General features: G+C 38.7%; 1 pseudogene; it reads left to right on the forward strand.

Moving 5' to 3' along the window:
- The first annotated feature begins 847 nt into the window (after positions 1-847).
- LOC122293385 lies at positions 848-5478 on the forward strand (annotated as a pseudogene).
- The last annotated feature ends 306 nt before the right edge of the window (positions 5479-5784 follow it).

The following is a 5784-nucleotide window of genomic DNA, read 5'->3' on the forward strand; positions in this document are numbered from 1 at the left end:
TCTTCCATGTAATTCCATAAGAGGCATTTAATTTCTTCGACAAGCTTGAATATTTTAAGAGTTGCCCACAAACCCACGCAACCTCAGCTCTCAGGTAGGAAAAACAATCGTTGATTTTGCCTGCTATAATGATTTATGATTCCATATTTTTCCAGGATATTGAATATGGCCTTGCATTCTAGTATACTATGAATCCTTAGTTTTCTAAATTATGTTTACAATTTTGTGAATTGTTTGAGTTTCAGGGTATTTGAGGTGAAAGAGTATTGCTTTCTGGGTTGTTTGTATTCCTTCAGTGATTTTATGACTTGGGTAGTTGAGGTTAATGGTATATACTTCTTGGTCTGTGTCTATGATTATATGATTTTGGCATTTGAGGTTGAGCAGCATTAGCATCTGTATCTTTGTGAATTGATTGAGACATGAGTCGTAGGGTGCGGCGGAAGCTAGCGAGGAAGGGGAAGGTTGTTTCACCAATTTATACTGAAACAGAGGACGAAGATTTGGGTTTGAAGCGTGAAGGAGATGTAGATTAGACTAGCCTACCTAATGACACAGTGATTCAGCTATTTTCATGTCTGAATTATCGTGATCGGGTGACGAGTGAAATCTGGACAGTGCCGTGATGGGGCTAGGGAGGGCCGGGGTTCGTTTATGGGCAGTGCCGTTTGTGTTTTCTTCAATCGATCAAATCGTGTGATTTCTTTCTTAAGTGAAACGGTGAGTTTCATTTAATATAAATAAAACGCACCGTTTCATTTAAGACCTGCAATCCAGTCCCGCATACGGGGCTTGCAACCAGAATTTTCCTAATATTTAACTCGGTTTAGCATTCCTCTTGCTCCAAACGGGTAATTGGCAGTTGAAACGTCAAGGATATTAATAGCACTGTTATCTTTTCTCAGTTGAATTACCTCCAAATCTCTCCGTCACTATTTCTCTCTGTCTGCTTGTTCAATTCTTCGTATCCAAAGAAGACCAAAGAAAGAAAGAATCTGGAGATAATGACAGTCACGTCCTACATCCTTCAAGCCCTTTGCTTCAACCCAACTCCACCACTCCAAATGCCGTCTTTGAAAAAATTCTCTTTCTCAGAATCTTTTTAGTATTTGTTTTTCTTTCTTTTCCCTAACCAGCAAGAAACAATTTCTTAGCTTTTTTTTTTTTCCCGGTTTTATATACCTCAAGAGAAGGACGTTTTCATTGCCAGCCATGCCTGAGGTCCTCGACCTTAGCCATTCCCCATCCCATTTCTCTTCCCCTGCTTCTCCTCCTCGTCCTCCGTCTTCTACAAGAGTCTCTTCCTCTTCCTCTTCTTTATGCCGCCCACCCCTTCGGAATGACGACATCAATCACTCTGTCCGGAACTGTGACTCGCCCTCTTACTCTGTAGATGAGGACGGGGATCCTATAACGACAGACTGTGAAGAAGAGGACGAGGAGAGCGATAGGCAAAGAAGGGATCAGATACCTGCATTGGCATTGCTGTTGGAAATCTTCAGGAAATCTTTGATGGCTTGCAAGAGTACTGACAGGAGGGATCTCTGTCCCATGGAGATTGGTTGTCCGACTGATGTGCGCCATGTGGCGCATGTTACCTTTGATAGTTTTCATGGGTTCTTGGGATTGCCTGAGGAGTTTGAACCTGAGGTGCCCAGGAGGCCTCCTAGCGCCAGGTACATCTGGGGTTTGATCAATGCTTGCCGTTTGTTATTTTTGGTGGGAATGCGAGCGTGTTTTTATATTTTCAATTACTATTAGGTGCTTATTTTGGTATTAAATGGGTGAGCTTGTTTGGTTTTAATTAATGGGGTTTGCTATTTTTTTCTTTAGTTTGCATTCATTTAATCCAATTCTTGATCCGTGAATTTGCTCGTTTGCTGTTTACAATTCTTGGTTTCCTGTTTTCTTCTCGAGTGATATCTTTTATATGTGAAAAAAAAAATGTTGGCAGATTGAACTAACAAACTGGTAATATTAGCTACAAGTCAAAAGTATGCAAGTCCTTAGAAAAAAATGAAGCATTTTTGGGATGGGTCACACTTTTTTCAAAGGAATTGCATGAGGATTGTATGTTGCACAAATAATTTTCCACAAACTAAAAACTTAACCATAATAACAGGAGATCTTCGACAAATTATCATTGGGGAGTTGCTGTATGTCCCATGATGTTTGTTGTGGTTCTTCTCCTGCTATGATTTCCGAGTTCCATAGCTAAGGGTGTACTCTTTTTTTCTGTTTCTTATCCCAAATGTTTGTTGGTCTACCTACTCGATGGTATAGAGCTTTGAGTTTCCCAATTAGGGGAACAAGTGCATATAAGTGGTATCCATCCCTGAGATTTGCCTGAATTGTAATTAATTGATGATTACAAGTACGTATAATGTGATGCCTTCTATTATGTTTTTTTATTTGAAGTTGTTTAAAGGAATATTCATCAATCCTCAGATTAATAATTTCCTCCTCTGCTCTGTTGTAATCAGCTTTAGCAAAATAACCCCACCTTTTTGGCTTACTCACAATCTTGTCTATATGTCCATATATTCTAATCAGTATTTTCCATGCAACACGTTAGTTTCAGTTTGTCAAATGTTTGGTTCTGAGGGATCAATAAAAATGAGTATAAGAGTTATTTGGTTGGATAACATAACTGCACATCAAGTTAGCATCATCCCAGTAAGATTTATTTAAACTCTCCCAAGTTGTAGAACCGTCAAGTAACTCTCTTATGACATCTACATACTTTACATAGTGAAACTCCATTCATCAAAAGCATTAAAGCTTGATAACTTTTGCTGTATTCTAATGAGTTTCTGCCTAATTGTTTAACTATTATGATCTTTCTTTTGCTTATACTTTGATTTGCAAAATTTTCAAATGTAGTACTACCGTCTTTGGAGTTTCCATGGAATCCATGCAGTTGTCATTCGACTCTAGAGGCAATAGCGTGCCAACAATTCTCTTGCTAATGCAAAAAAAGTTGTATGCTCTAGGAGGTCTGCAGGTACTTCACCCTGTCATTTCTCTTCTCCTCTATCTTCTTTAACATCATGATGCTGACTCTAAATTCAGGGCATGATTTGCATGAGCAAGCGCAATAGTATGGTATCTGATTGAAAGTTTGTTGAGCTTGTTGGTTTGATTTATCCAAGTGACTGGGGCTTCTTCTATTTAAATGCCTGTTTCATGTCATGGTTATAATTTTTACTGGACCTGATTTCTCAAACTGTTGCCATTTTTAGGCAGAAGGGGTTTTCAGAATTGCTGCAGAAAACAGTCAAGAGGAGTATGTCAGGGACCAACTGAATTCGGGAGTGATACCAGAAGGCATTGATGTACATTGTTTGGCAGGACTTATCAAGGTATGCCATCATTACTTTATCAACTCTGACGGGGTATGCCATGTTTAGATGTCAGGTGTGCCCTTGTTTCTTTTGCGAGGAGTATGTAATTGATATGCCACATTTTGTGCTCTTTCACTTTCTCCACATACAAAGGTACTCTTATGGAGAGTAAATTTTAACCAAGTAGGAAGGATTTATTCTTCCTTGACATTTATTGACCCTAACATTTACAAGAGATTGAACGCCTTATAATTAGTGTTAGTACAAGAGAAAATTTCGATTCTACGTGTTACATTATTGTGTTGGATTAGGCTTGGTATTATGATTAATATTTTCTTCTTTGGATAAGTGATTATGATTAATCTAACGGATGTTAAAATCAACAAAAAAATATGTCAGGTTACAGTAAACAATTACTGTGGAAATAATGTTTGGCCTATTTCAGATTGGTTTTTTGTGAATAAATAGTTAAGTCGCTACATGGTCCTCTAGAAATGAGTAAGAATTGAGCCTTGCAACTATAACTGGTTGTATGTATTGACTCGGCCTATATTTGACCTTCTAGGCTTGGTTTAGGGAACTCCCAACTGGGGTTCTGGATTCTCTATCACCTGAGCAGCTAATGCAATGCCAGACAGAAGAGGATTTTGCTAAAATTGTGAGGCTTCTACCCCGATCTAAAGCTGCTCTACTGGACTGGGCCATTAACCTGATGGCTGATGTTGTCCAAGAGGAACATCTGAACAAGATGGACGCACGCAACATTGCTCTGGTTTTTGCACCAAACATGAGTCAGGCGAGTTTCAATAACTTGAGTCCAGAAGTTCTCAACATTAACCCACGTTAACTGCAATTTTATTTCAAAAAGATGGCATTTGGGCTTTCCTCTAAATCAAATCATTTTATTGTGTTAAATGGACCTAATCTAGAAGTATTTTTTGGATGTCATTTAAGTGAGTCCATATCATTACACCATTCACATATCAGAGCATTTTCAGATTTGAAAAGAGCTATCACTTATAAAAAGAAGATTTGAAAAGAGGTTTCGTCTTTTCATTTCCATATCGGTGACATTGTATGTTAACACCCACCGTTGGCTTACAATGTAAATGGTAAAATTTGCATAGGGCAATCCCCAGCCCCCCTCCCGCAAACACATATTTTCTTTCTTCTCTGGTTTCTTTTGTGAGATTTAGAGCTACTACATATCTGTACCCAGTTCCAAAGAAGTCATTTTGACTATTTTTTTTATCACCTTCCATTTAAAGTGAAAATATGCTATGGGAATGCGGGTGGCAGATTTATTCATTGGTTGGTGGAATGACTTTTTTCACATCTTTTGTTGCAGATGGCAGATCCTTTTACTGCCCTGAGATATGCAGTCCAAGTGATGAACTTTCTCAAGACCCTAATCTTAAAAACATTGGTAGAAAGAAAGGATTCTGTGGTGGAGCCTTCTGATGAGAATGGGCACCAAAGCCCTTCACAAGCCCTCCAGGAAGATATTAACCATGTGAAAGAAGAGCAAGAGCAAAGGTTCATTGCTGAAGAACCCATTTCGGACATTTCCGCCAACTCTAATCAAAACAACCACCTAATCGATGGAGAAGCTAGAAGTTCATTGACTTCTTCTGAGAAACTAAATCCTGATGGGGATGGTTCTTGTGGGACTCTGACTCAAGTTGACCCTTCCATTAAGAAAAAAGAAGCTGGTGAAGCCAATTGCTTGAGAGCTGAAGTTCAAGTTAACTCTGAAAAGAGAAAGACTGTTCAATCAAGTAATTCAAATTTTGGGAAAGGTTCCAAGTGAAAAATGCGGTCGGCAATCCGTAGTTACAGGAACAGCGTCTGCTGAGAAGACTAGGGGAATCAGCAATTTGAGTCACAGATTCAAGGATAGAGCGGATTGAAGCCTGGAGGTGAAGGAAAGCTCTACATATAATGATCCCCGGTTGATTTTGTTACAGGTCTAGTGCAAGTGTTTTTTTACTCTGAAGTCAAAGGAATTTTTTGTGAAATGTTCATGGAGGAAACTTACATATTCTCATACTAACCCGTTCTGATTTCATGGAGGAAATTTACATATTCTCAAACATTGTTATTGGAGTTTGATTGTTTTGGTTTCTTTGGGTTTGCTTCCATATCTTTAATGGTAGAGCCAGGAATATTAGTTTGGCCTATATTAGGGCCCATAGTCCAATCCATCATCCATAAAGGATAACTACTCAAAAGAGTTGCGGTTTGACACAGGCTATAGCCGCCATGATTATTAGGACGGATAAACCCTCAACTTATCAATATGAATGACGTGGTTTTTAGATAATTTCAATATGTTAGGGATAAGCCTTCTAATGGCTAAGCATTGTACAAAGTTTATCTACTTATGGCACTCATCCAGTGTTCTCTATGCCTTTATATAAGGGCACAGGTAACTCTCGAA

This window comes from Carya illinoinensis, chromosome 14 (assembly GCF_018687715.1).
Source record: "Carya illinoinensis cultivar Pawnee chromosome 14, C.illinoinensisPawnee_v1, whole genome shotgun sequence".
In the NCBI taxonomy this organism is placed as follows: domain Eukaryota; kingdom Viridiplantae; phylum Streptophyta; class Magnoliopsida; order Fagales; family Juglandaceae; genus Carya; species Carya illinoinensis.